The sequence below is a fragment of the Rutidosis leptorrhynchoides genome, chromosome 3, assembly GCF_046630445.1.
Source record: "Rutidosis leptorrhynchoides isolate AG116_Rl617_1_P2 chromosome 3, CSIRO_AGI_Rlap_v1, whole genome shotgun sequence".
Lineage (NCBI taxonomy): Eukaryota > Viridiplantae > Streptophyta > Magnoliopsida > Asterales > Asteraceae > Rutidosis > Rutidosis leptorrhynchoides.
Window position 1 is genome coordinate 661013598 of NC_092335.1, and position 14244 is coordinate 661027841.

At 30.9% G+C, this 14244-nt stretch overlaps 1 pseudogene; it reads right to left on the reverse strand.

Annotated features, from left to right (window-relative positions):
- Positions 1–392: 392 nt before the first annotated feature.
- LOC139902560 (rho GDP-dissociation inhibitor 1-like) lies at positions 393–3758 on the reverse strand (annotated as a pseudogene).
- Between the last annotated feature and the right edge of the window lie 10486 nt (positions 3759–14244).

Consider the following 14244-nt stretch of genomic DNA (forward strand, 5'->3'; position numbering starts at 1 on the left):
TATAAGTGAAGTAATGACATTATTCTTCTTATAACCATAGCCATTAATAGAATATATTTAAGGCTTACATTACTACTCAACCAATATCAAAGTTTTGACCCAAAATTATATTTCACATAACATACAATCATTCATCACTAAATGTTATCATTAATAACAATAATTATAGATGTGTGTATAAACTATTGCAACATTATTATGAACCTGCAAATTTTTTTACTTCCAAATATGTAGTGCTTGTTTATATAAACCCTGCACAAATCATATAAATAAAAAATAGTGTAATTTGAAAGTGAAATCCTAAAATGCACAATAGGAAATATAAGTTTAATAGCTGTTGAAAAACAACAAATGTATCTACAAATCATAAAGTTTCAATAAATAGCATCGAATCACCAAATTTTTATGTATAAAAACTTAATTGATCTAGATTGTACCTGTGTATATTAGATATACTAATACAAATTCTTGTTTCTTTGATTCATTGTCTTAACATAGATCAAATGCATCCTCGTCATTTCTTTGAGCATATGGTGTGCAGCAGCAAAACTTACTCATTATCTCATTCAAGCCTTCAATACCATGAGCAGATAAACAACACCAGGACCACAATTAGCAAAAATATCTCTGCATATATAAAAAAATACATGAAAAACTTATAAGAGTGAGACTTTTAAGCATATGCGGACCGAAAGTGATCTGTTCTTGGATTAAGATTAACTATGCTTACTAACTAAATATAAGATCATTGATTGAAATCATTTCGATGGCACTGTCCATTATGGGTATGAGTTTTGTTCTTCTATATAATTAAACCACATGAAAAAGTAAGTATAAACTGAAATTGTAAGCATAAAGAATGTTTTCTTACTTGAATGTGTAATCGAATAGCAAAAATATTCTGTTCTACTTCCTTTAGTTTTACCATCAAGCCTTTTTGAATCATCTTCTTCGACTACACCATCATCCTCCCTGCATAACCAAAATAGTACTAAAATTCAACATAGCCTAATATTATATATTTCTCCATAGAAGTTGTCATATTCATGCTCTTGCATAATCACCATTAAACTTGCCAAACATGCATCAAATCACCATCTAACTTGCTAAACCTGAATCCAATCCAACTCTAAGACTTTATCCAATTAGTGTTAAAAATATTCTAAGAAACAAAATACTTGAGATTAAAGCCAAACCCAACTTTATTAATTGCTTTCAAATCAGTCACTTTATTCTTATTTGGAAATAATGTTTCTTCCATGGCTAACCACGATGAATCTGAAATCAACATACAGAGCACAATCATTCCATTTAAGCATTTTAATGTTTCTTCCATTCCATTTAAGCATAATTGTACAGATAGTGGTCAAAACTTATTCGTAAAAATTTATTAGATTACTGTAAAACTAAAAATTTATAACCTAAAATTCGTTATAAAGTTGTTCACCGAATTTGACGACGTCATCGTTCTAGCTTCCTTTTTGAACCGATGATGGTGGTGCTGAATCCAAACCCTAGAAAAAAAACCATTTCTAATAAAAGCATAAATAAAAAAGATTGATCGATTGATATATGTAAAAGAAAAAGAACCTGGGAGGTGGCGATGGTGGCGATGGCGGTGTGCGATGGTTGTGGTGTTGAATCCAAACCCTAGAAATAGCATATTAGTAATCATATAGCTTAATCCATGTTCATTGCATCGATATATCTCTAATATATTGATTAACTTGAACTTGTATTTGAATAAAGGGAAACAAAATATTACCACATGAATCAATAGTAATTTTTAATCCATTATTAGAACCATGACTTTACTCCTCTTCGATCCTGATTGAACCATTGTGACCACTGGTCTTAGTGTTTACATCATATGTTGCAGCATCATGCCACCTACAACAAAATAAGTAACATGACAAAATACATAGAAAAGACCACTTGAAATGCAATCAGACCATTGTATCTCCTAGTCATATAACTTATTTAATACACACATATGCTATTTACAAATTTGATGCATACATTGTGGACACTGATCTAAATTCCTTGATACCGATGTTTAGAAATGATGAGAGAAACACTATTTAACAGTAGGCATGTTTCTAAGAGATTTGAAGTTTCTTCTTCAGGTGGTCAATTACTCCTCCTTGGTGTGTACTTCATGATCTACATTTCTTTCTCATAGTCACTTACCTAAAGTACAAAAAATATGCAACATCAAACTTGATTAGTTCATGTCAACGTTTCCGTTTCAAATGTAACTATTTTTCTTGCGGACATTTCATCGAACACCTTCGATGCACTTGAATAACTATTTAATTAATTGACAATTGCATACCTACATCAAAAACTTTTATAAGGTTAGAAACTCATAAACGATTAGAAATTACCAAAATCATATTGCCAATAAATACAACTTTCTAACAAAGATGGCATCCCTCATATAACACAACAGTACGAAACGCATAAATCTGTTAAAAAACCTAATGTTGGAACAAAGAGTAACTTACCATATAAATCAAGATTCTTGTTGACCAAACGTGGCTAAAAATTGAAATTCGCTTGATTCAAGATGATTGCCAGTCTTTCCTGATATCAAAGGTGTAGTTCAACTCCAAGTAACACTTGTGATCATCATCAACAAACTGCAAAAGATGGAGATAACCAAACGGGATTTTATCAAAGTATTCTTAAAAAACACTAACCGTGCTAAATTATATGAGAACACTTAAAGTTCATAGTCAGAAACTAACCTTAGTTCTGGCTGAATATGATCCTCTAGCAAGTATCCCAGATGGGGTAGTTTCTTCTGGCAATTCATGGGTATAAACCTCTTGTTGAGGACTAAAAGTGCCAATCATTTCTTTCATTTTGTCAACTATAATAAAAATAATGTATATCAGTATATCACTTATTGGTGTATTTATGTGTATGCATTAAACATACATATTTTTTATTTGATTAGCGAGATGTATATATATATATATATATATATATATATATATATATATATATATATATATATATATATATATATATATATATATATATCATACCTTTAATACCAGTTTTCCAGACTGTGTTGTTGTATTTGAGACCGGACATAATGTTGTTACAAACTTGAAAAGTAAATTTGATGTTGTGACGACTTCCTTCTTTTAGCGTAAACCACGTCCCTTTGATCTTTTTGCTATCAGGAATCGGAAGAACCAAATCTTGTCTATCAGGAGATAAAGATCTTGACTTCCGGATCTAATGCTTCTGTAACAATTAATATAACAAAACATCAATTAACATTATAAAGATCTTGCATTAACGTCTCGTTACATTGAAGTGTATTTGAAAATTATTACTGAAAATGTACCTGCAACAGCATTAATATCCACAGATCCTAGAAATTGTTCTTTACATGTCATTAAGCTCTCATCATCCTAAACAGTAGTTATAAAAATTTTGATTACTAATTATATGAGGATTAAAACATAAATGTGTTAGAAATTGATGTTCAATGTGACAGCATATTAAAAAAAAAATAATAGTAAAACGGATCTGAAAAAAAAAAACAACGAACTGACCTCAATCGATTTATGTAATCCGGATCTGAAAAAAAAACAACGAACTGACCTCAATCGATATGTGCTGCAAACCCTAAAGCTTCTGATGTGAAGAAAAAAAACCCCTAAAGTTTGGTAAAGCTCGAGTGATTTGGGAGATTTTTTGGGAGAAGAAAGTGTATGGAAGAAGATAAACAAGCCAGTGATTTTTTTTTGTCAGGCAAGCATGCACGCGTGTGATGTTTTATCCGTATCTTAATATTTGTTTTTTATTTCTGTATCTTATTTATTTATTTTTATTAAATTTCTCAAATGATTAAATAAAATTGTAAAATAAAACTCTTTATAACATCAGCATCATGGCCACTCCTTTTTTTTTTTAATTTTTTTTTAAACAAGGGGAAGACTTTTTTATGACATCACACTTTTAGCCAAATATTAGAGTAGAATATATATATATATATATATATATATATATATATATATATATATATATATATATATATATATATATATATATAGTGGTAGGATCAAGAGTGAAGTAACCATTCGGGGGAAGCGGGGGGAAGCAAAAACTTTTTTTTTTCGTTTTTTGAAAAAACTTTGTTCACGAACATTATAGATGAGATGAAAATATGAACATTTAGTAGAGACACTTTGTGATAAATGTTTTTATTTTGGCGAAAAAACGCTCGAAGAAGTAATATATAACAATTATCGTGTTTTTCGAGCGTATTTTGAGGTTTTAGCTATTGGGGTTTAGATATTAGGGTTTAGATATTAGGGTTTATAGGGTTTAGATATTAGGGTTTAGAAATTTAGGGTTTATGGTTTAGATTTAGGGTTTAGATTTAGGATTTAGATTGAGTTTTTAACACGAACGGTTTAGAGTTTAGGGTTTAGGGTTTGGTGTTTTGGGTTTATGGAATAAACCCAAAACACCAAACCCTAAACCCTAAACCCTAAACTCTAAATTGGGCTAAATTTTACTTCACAAAACATGAAGAAAAAAAAAACGTTCATATTCTTCACGAACAATATTATCTTGAATGTTATTTTTGTCGATCGTTTTCCCGCCTAAATAATAACATTCATCACGAAGTGTCTCTTCTAAATGTTCATATTTTCGTGTGATCTTGATGCCGGAAAAAAAAAATTCAAAAAAACCGAAAAAAAAAAAATTTGCTTCCCCCCGCTTCCCCCCGATTGGTTACTTCCCCATTGATCCTGCCCCTATATATATATATATATATATATATATATATATATATATATATATATATATATATATATATATATATATATATATATATATATATATATATATATATATATATATATATATATATATATATATATATGAAAAAGTTAAGGGATAAGCACTAATTTTGAGATAGGGATAAGTGATTTTGTTTTTTTATATCTTTAGTTCTAGAGCTTTAATTCAAAAATAATAAAAAATTTTGAGAATAGCATTCATTGTGTAGATTCTGAAAATTTTTTTTTTTTTTTTTTTTTTTTTTTTAATTTTGACCGCAGCTTAACATAAACTCTAAACCCTAACCCCTAAACCCTAAACTCTAAATTGTTCGTATTAAAAACTCATTCTAAACCTCAAACCCTAATTTCTAAACCCTAATGTCTAAACCCTAATTACTAAACCCTAAACACCATTTTTCATTAATCAAAAGTCATTTTCTCTCTCTTTTTTTGTTAACATACATCTGGTGCATGAACAGCAGCTAACATGCAACAGATGTATGTTAACGAGCTTTTTTTCAAAAAAAAAAAATTATTTTTTTCTGAATGTACACAATGAAAATAGATACCATCAATTTTTTTTAAATCAAAGCTGTAGAACTAAAGATATAAATATCACAAAATCACTTATCTCCTTATCCCAAAAATGTTGCTTAGCTCTGAATCCTTTCCATATATATATATATATATATATATATATATATATATATATATATATATATATATATATATATATATATATATATATATAGGGGCAGGATCAATGGGGAAGTAACCAATCGGGGGGAAGCGGGGGGAAGCAAAAAAAAATTTTCGTTTTTTTTGATTTTTTTTTCCGGCATCAAGATCACACGAAAATATGAACATTTAGAAGAGACACTTCGTGATGAATGTTATTATTTAGGCGGAAAAACGATCGACAAAAATAACATTCAAGATAATATTGTTCGTCAAGAATATGAACGTTTTTTTTCTTCATGTTTTGTAAAGTAAAATTTAGCCCGATTTAGAGTTTAGGGTTTAGGGTTTGGTGTTTTGGGTTTATTCCATAAACCCAAAACACCAAACCCTAAACCCTAAACCCTAAACTCTAAACCGTTCGTGTTAAAAACTCAATCTAAATCCTAAATCTAAACCCTAAATCTAAACCCTAAACCCTAAATTTCTAAACCCTAATATCTAAACCCTATAAATCCTAATATCTAAACCCTAATATCTAAACCCCAATAGCTAAAACCTCAAAATACGCTCGAATAACACGATAATTGTTATATATTACTTCTTCGAGCGTTTTCCCGCCAAAATAAAAACATTTATCATAAAGTGTCTCTACTAAATGTTCATATTTTCATCTCATCTATAATGTTCGTGAACAAAGTTTTTTCAAAAAATGAAAAAAAAAGTTTTTGCTTCCCCCCGTTTCCCCCCGAATGGTTACTTCCCTCTTGATCCTACCACTATATATATATATATATATATATATATGGGCAAGTTCAAACGAAAACCATAAAAAGGGCGAGAACTGCGAGAACTTTTTAATTTCATAGTTTTTATGCATTTAAATGCAACAAATTACATGCAAATGTTAATTAATGCGCATATCACTAACAAACATATGTTCATTACCACTAATTACATGTTAAATTGTTAATTATATGAAGTGTTCATATGTTACACAAACAAATATGCACTTGTGAACGGAAAACTAAATATTTAATTATATATGTAAAATATAAGTTTTTTTCAAACTATTTGATGTTCATTCTTACTCTCCATCAACATTTATGGGTGATCGAATCTACTCGCATGTTAAAATGTTCGTAAATTATAAGTTCTCGTAGTTCTCGCCCTTTTTGTGGTTCTCGTTTGAACTTTTGACTATATATATATATATATATATATATATATATATATATATATATATATATATATATATATATATATATATATATATATATATATATATATATATATATATATATATATATATAGTTGATATCGGCTAAAAAGTCACATTTTTACCCCCGATATTAGCCCCGTTTATGATCAAGTAATTGACTTTATCATTCAAATAAGAATTTATTTGCTTCATTTGGTAGGTTATGTCATTACGAATGCTATGTTTCAAGAATCACTTAAAACGGATGAAAAACGAGGAAAAACGAGCAAAACCGGTTAAGACGATTAACTCGCGTTTAAATAACTTATTTTATAATTTTTGAAAAATTTTATTTACTTAATCTCATGTTTTAGGATATTTAATTACGAACGCGTGGGCACAAGAATCGCCAGAATCGGAGCTAAAACGAAGATTCTAGAGCGAAAACGGTGAAAGACCAGAAATCAAGTTAGGATCCAATGAATTCAGCAAACCAGGGCAGACCAAACAGCTTGCCAAACGGCCTCTAGTGATCTATAGGAGATTAGCTCTCTCTCTACTTTCTCTTTCTAGATTCTAGAGAGAGAAAAGTACAGAGATTAGGAAATGTAATTATCTCTCTATTGTCACTCTCTAGTGATCAATAGGAGATTAGTATGTAGTTAGTAGTAGAAGCTATCAAGCAATGTAACGCTATGGATATTATGAAGAAATACAAGTGTTAACGATATTATTCGGTAATATCTATCTTTTCTTTTATTAATTTATTATAATATTCTTGTTTGATGTTGTGATTTATTAATATTAGAAATGCTTATTGCCATGATGTGTGAGTAATTGCTTGATTGTTTGCCATGATTTAATAATGTTAGTTAAGGATGGTTATCGTTTCGTATTCGTTTTCTGTCTATGATATTAAACCTCGTTATTATCGTCCTTCCACCAATAAACGTGATTAAAACCTTTTATAAAGTCGACATTATAAAGGTAATTAATTATCTGGTTTATACATTGGTCAATGTATGAACCCATCGAAAATACTATAAAGTACATGGGGAATTACCATATGACCAGATCAAGACATTGATCAAGAGTATAAGACTCGAGGAAATATTGTTGCAACAGTAGAGTACAGTGTTGATGTACTATAGGACCACTTGAGCATGGTCAAGGTTAGAAGCTATGGAACCACTATAAGTCTAGTACATGGTGGATAACTAAGGAATTTATTGGGTAGATTTAAGGACTGGTTTAAATTATAAAAGGGAAATTAACGCACTACAATACAAACTATGCTTATAAATCTTTAAGGATGACGGAGAACCATCAGAGGTTCTAATTTGTCTACAAACCCTTTGATTTTACAAAACCATTGACAGAAAGGAATTCGAAACACAATCATAACCACTTACTTGGGTGATACACTAAGGTATTAAGAAAGGTTGGATATTATATGTATATGGCTATGCTACTTTATTCATGTGCCCAAGGTATGCATTGCATCCAAGATGGGCTGCTTATATCCATAAACCGGATAAAGCGTCGGGAGTTGAGCATTTTCCATCCGATCAGAATCTTCAAAGCCCTAGTTCCTCGTGACATGCTAATCGGGAAACCGCTTATTAGGGAATCTAGTGTTCACACCAAGGTATAGCTATCCAAGGGGTGTCTCATAATCATCCCGACACTATGTTATCTTAAATCATGGTGAACCACGTTGTGATGCCCCGTACAAAATTAACCTGTACGGATCATCAACAACAGGTCCATTACAAGGTTATAACACTATATGCTGTTTTAAAACAAGTTTGCATTCATGGAAAGATAATGTTTTACAGAAGATAGCGTGCTTCTACGAATAGAAAGCATTAATATAAGTACGTGACACGAAGGTCATTACAAAGCCACTGTTCAAATATAGCATAAGTTATGAATGCAAAGTAAAAGTTTCGTAACTGAGACATCTCTAAGCAATGCAGCGAAAGTCTAACACCGAGAGTCTAATACAGCGAAACCAACATACGTCTAAGCACCTGAGAAATAACATGCTTAAAAAGTCAACACGAATGTTGGTGAGCTATAGTTTGATTGTAACAATAATGTAACGTAGGCCACGAGATTTCGTATTCAAAACAGTATGAAAAGTATATGCTTAACCGTGGGCACTTGGTAACTAACTTAACGTATATATCACCCCCTAAAAGTACATTTGGCGAGTGCATAAGTTTACGAAGTATTAAACACCCGTTAAATGCTAGCGCGACTAGCCCGAGTGGGGATGTCAAACCCTATGGATCCATATCTAAGATTCGCGTTCATCGGTTCAAAAACCAATGACTAAACGTTACCGAGCTAAGGGGAAATTTTATGCCGTTATATCTGCCACACATATATAAAGTTTAAGTACTCGTGCCTAGTAAGTAAAACATAAAAAGCGCATGTATTCTCAGTCCCAAAAATAGTTAGGTAAAAAAGGAGCTATAACTCACAGTGAAAGTGCGGTAAAAGTCGATACGAGATAAGTAAGCAAGTAATTCGGTCCGAAAGGTCCTCAGCCTAAGTTAAAAGTTACTAAGTCAGTAAGTTGTCCCAAAAGGGTTTAAATGTACGTAAGTTAAGTCTTAAGTGTCATCATCATCAACATCATACGTAAAAAGTAAAGTAAGTTTTCAATCAAGAATAGAGATCGAAACAAAGGCTGACTTCGTTCAGCTGCTACGACCTCTATACAAACTGAAATGATGTGAGACCAGTGGCCAAGGCTCCGTATGTGAGTCCTCTAAGCGCTGACCAATTTTCAGAACCTAACTCGTCTTCTTTGACCATGGTGATGGTTTAAGTGCGAGTATGTCAGAATTTTTTCAGCACAACGTTACAAAGGCGTAGTAACTTTCGGAAGGCTACAAATCCTAAAACGTAAATCGGATTAAGACGAGTCTTAAACGAAAAGTCATCTACTCGAATCGAAATATCTGGAAATCAACTTTTCCAGAAGCCCAGGAGCCTGGTCAGACCCTGAAAAACAGAAAGTAAGCGCTCTGGTGGGTTTCTTGGTGTTTGATGCTCATCATTGTTCTCATCCTTGATGCGTATGAGCCTCAAGTATAAAACTCTTGATGTTTTAGCATTACTTTAACCAAGGTTTAACCGTCAACACACAAAGTTAGGACTAAGAAATAAAATACAACTCTTGTGAGAGTTTGAGCAAGGTGATGAACTAAAGTTACATCAATTTCTTAGTTCCAACACAAATACAAGTCCTATTAAGCTATAAACTTTAAATCCAACTAAATAAGAAAGACCTTAAGCTATAGAACTTAGATCTTAGCTAAGTATTAAAGACCTTAGACTAGAAAGTCTAGATCTCATGTTCTTGGTGAAACCCTAAGTCATAATACTTAGACTTTCAACTTTTACACAACCATGAGTTACAAAACTTAGATCTTGTAAAGTAAAGTGAACACAAGTTAATGAATTCTTGTTTTGACAAGCTAGAGGACCATAAGTTACTTAACTTAGGTCAACTTTAAATGAGTGAAAGTTATAAGCTAGGAAGCTTAAACTTTCTTGTTCTTGAACCTTCAAAGTTAGACTTTGGTTACAAGATTTATGAGATCAAAGTTAACAAGTAAATCTTTGACCAAGGAGCTTACATAAATCGAATTTCTCAAACATAAATGATAAATTTAAAATTAAAACTAAACAAGTTCAAGGTTGGATCCTTTATATAATGAGATGTCAAGTTACAAGCTTGAATCTTCATAAAATGAACTTTAAAGTTCCAATACTTGAACTTAAAGAGGATCTTAAAGTATTTGATCCTTTGATTATCACAAGTTTCATGTAGAACCAAAAGCTTTGCTATAAAGCTTTGATCCTTGTTCTTGCTTCTTTATCATACAAGTAATTATAGAATGCAAGATAACATAAGGATTTAAGTTGGAAGAACCAAAATCCAAAAATAATAAAAAGATGATGATGATTACGGTTTTAGGAGCAAAAAGAAGAAAGAAAAAGAGTTTAAACCTTCAAGTTCTTCAAGAAAAGTTAGAGAGAAACTTGAGAGAAAAAGAGTGTGTGTTTTTGTGAAATGAAATGAGAGAGTGAAGTGAAGTTTTTAAAAAAATAAAGTGGTGGTGAGGTGGTGTTGGTGGCCGATGGTTAAGGGAGCAAGGGGAGGGGACCCTTTGCTTGGCATGGGTGGTAGTACATGGTGGTGTGGGTACATGTTGGGTGGCATGGGGTGTAAGGTTAAAATGTGTAAGTATTAGTACCAAGCATGCTTAATACTTGTCTTATTTACTAATGGATTTTGTCTTATATTTCATGGGCTAACTAGTCTACTAAATAGTCCATTAAGTGAGCCCATTAAGTTAAGTAGGTTGGGCCTTTAATAAGCTAGGTCCATTAAGGTGTTAAGTCCATTAAAACTAACTAGTAAGCATTAGTAAACACTAAGCATAATTAAGGAATCATAAAGCTAAGTAATTGTCATAAATATATAACAATTATGTTTACATAGTCATAATATTCCAATTATGACAAAAGTTTATCGTGCAGTAAGTACGTAGCTCGTTTTAAACAATAAGTGGCACTAACGTTCGTAAATGTATTCAAGGATTATGTTAAGTAACTAAGTACTTAAAAATACGTTGTAAGGCATTAACGAAAGTAATTAACATAATTAATGATCCCAGCAGTTAATCTAACTCAGTACACACAAATACGCATTTTCGTAAAAGTAATAAATAAAATTAAAAGTCGAAAAAGTCGGGTCGTTACATTACCCACCTGTTAAAGAAAATTTTTTCCCGAAATTTAAGCTGAGGTAGATGGTGGAGTCAGGAAGAGGTGAGGATACTTTTTGTGATGACCCGTCCAAATCCATTTGGACGAATACATCATTCATTGATTTCATAGTGAGGTTTTGACCTCTATATGATACGTTTTGTAAACATTGCATTCTTTTGAAAAGGCACACCATAAATGAATATATAAATCTAAGGCTTTTGACATCTGATGATTTCTACGTATAGACAATCACCGTATATAATAGTTTTTAACAATACATCCGTTGACAGTACAGTCAAATAAGATACATGGTGATGATTTTGTGAATGCAAAGTTTTCTCGAATAAAGCATGTATGACTCCATGCACATAGCTTGTATAACGTATAAGCAAACAGCGAAAGACTTCTAGGAACCAGAGAATAAACATGCTTAAAAGTGTCAACACAATGGTTGGTGAGTTCATAGTTTTAATGTTGTGCATAATCTGTATATAAAGGTGGATCACAAGATTTCAGTTGTTTCATCCAGAAACGTTTATCAAAATATTCTACAAGATTGAGCACCCTGGTAACTAAACTTTAATGTATATATAATAAGTACCCCTGTTTTAACATACATGCAACCAACATGTACAATACACGCAATCCAACGTGTACTAAACTCAAATAGCATACGTCTGTTTTATAGTTCGGGCTAGGGTTTCTATACCTAGAACAGATGGGGATGTCAAGCCCTATGGATCCATATATAACAACTCGCGTCTACCAGTTCTTATAACCGGCAGTTACTAGTTACCAAAGCTAAGGGATTTTTGGTTGAAACTCGGTGTAGAATTTAGTATGTACTTGTATCCATTGCGTTTAAAATAAAGTGCATGTATTCTCAGTCCAAAAATATAAATTGCAAAGGCAATTAAAAAGGGAGCAAATGAAACTCACCTTAGCAGCACATAAGGTCATTCACCGAAATGTGAACGAAACTCAGAATGTAAAATAACCGTAGATCTCAACCTAGAGAACATATGTTGATCAATACATGTCTAACAATCTAGGTCGGGTCATAGTGTATCACAATTCTAATGCTCGAGATCGACATACAAAAGTTAACAAAAGTCATCTCAAAAGTCAATCTGACCCAATATGATCTTTAAATCTATACATGTTTATTGTATTAACATAGTATAAGTTTTGATAATTGAATGAATTTATAGTTTATCAAACTCATAATATTATTTATTTTAGGAGCTATATTTGAATTATCATGGCAATCGAAAATATTTTATTATTTCACATAGTTTTCCAATACTTGTAAAATCAGACTATAGTGTTTATAAAGTTTTAAAACCTGATAAGACAGTCAACTTTGACAATTGTTCAACAAAACGAGACGTGCCTTATATAGAAATTCATTTACTCGATTAGTAATATCTAAAAATCCAATTTATCAATCTCATAGACAAGTTGTTTAAATATTAATTTACAGTTTCAAACACAAATTCAATTAACGTCAAACATAATTTAGTTGACCATATCTTTTAATCCGTTCATCGAAATCACGCGATTTCTAAATGAAAAGTTAATAATTTTTCGCCAGCTTTCCAAAAACATGCATATTATATACTTTATATCAGTAGCATATGTATCAAATTCGTGATTCATCATAAACTGTTTAACGACAAAATTAAAGCATACAAGCATGCATAAACATATATACTCGAGCACTAGATATGGATACACTGTTATTATATAAAAGATAAGATATGAATGCTCACGTATCAATATTGTGATTTAATATTGTAGGAAAGTACGTAGACGCAACGGAGATAATAAACACTAGTTTGACTCACGAGCAATACCCTCGAACCATACCCATAATTTCTTTAGCTCTATTCCTCTCGCAAAACTCATTTTGAAAACATGCGAGCAGAACCTCGTCGTAGTATTTTATGTATAAATAATAATAATACTAATACTACTAATAATAATAAGATTAATAATAATATTAATCTTATCTTAATACTAATAATAATAGTAATAGTAATAATAATAATAATAATAATAATAATAATAATAATAATAATAATAATAATAATAATAATAATAATAATAATAATAATTATAATTTAAATATAAATATAGAGAGATATCGATATAGATTGAGAGAAGTGAATTCAGTGAATCAGAAATCGATCAATTTATAGGACCTGAATGTAGTGACCCGAACTTTTCCATGTTTATATATATTAATTGAGATTGATATTTACATGATTAAATGTTTCCAACATGTTAAGCAATCAAACTTGTTAAGACTTAATTAATTGAAATAGGTTTCATGTTGACAATTGACCACCCAAGTTGACCGGTGATTCACGAATGTTAAAACTTGTAAAAACTATATGATGACATATATATGGTTATATATATAGTTAACATGATATTATGATAAGTAAACATATCATTAAGTATATTAACAATGAACTACATATGTAAAAACAAGACTACTAACTTAATGATTTTGAAACGAGACATATATGTAACGATTATCGTTGTAACGACATTTAATGTATATATATCATATTAAGAGATATTTGTACATCATAATATCATGATAATATAATAATTTAAAATCTCTTTTGATATTATAAACATTGGGTTAACAACATTTAACAAGATCGTTAACCTAAAGGTTTCAAAACAACATTTACATGTAACGACTAACGATGACTTAACGACTCAGTTAAAATGTATATACATGTAGTGTTT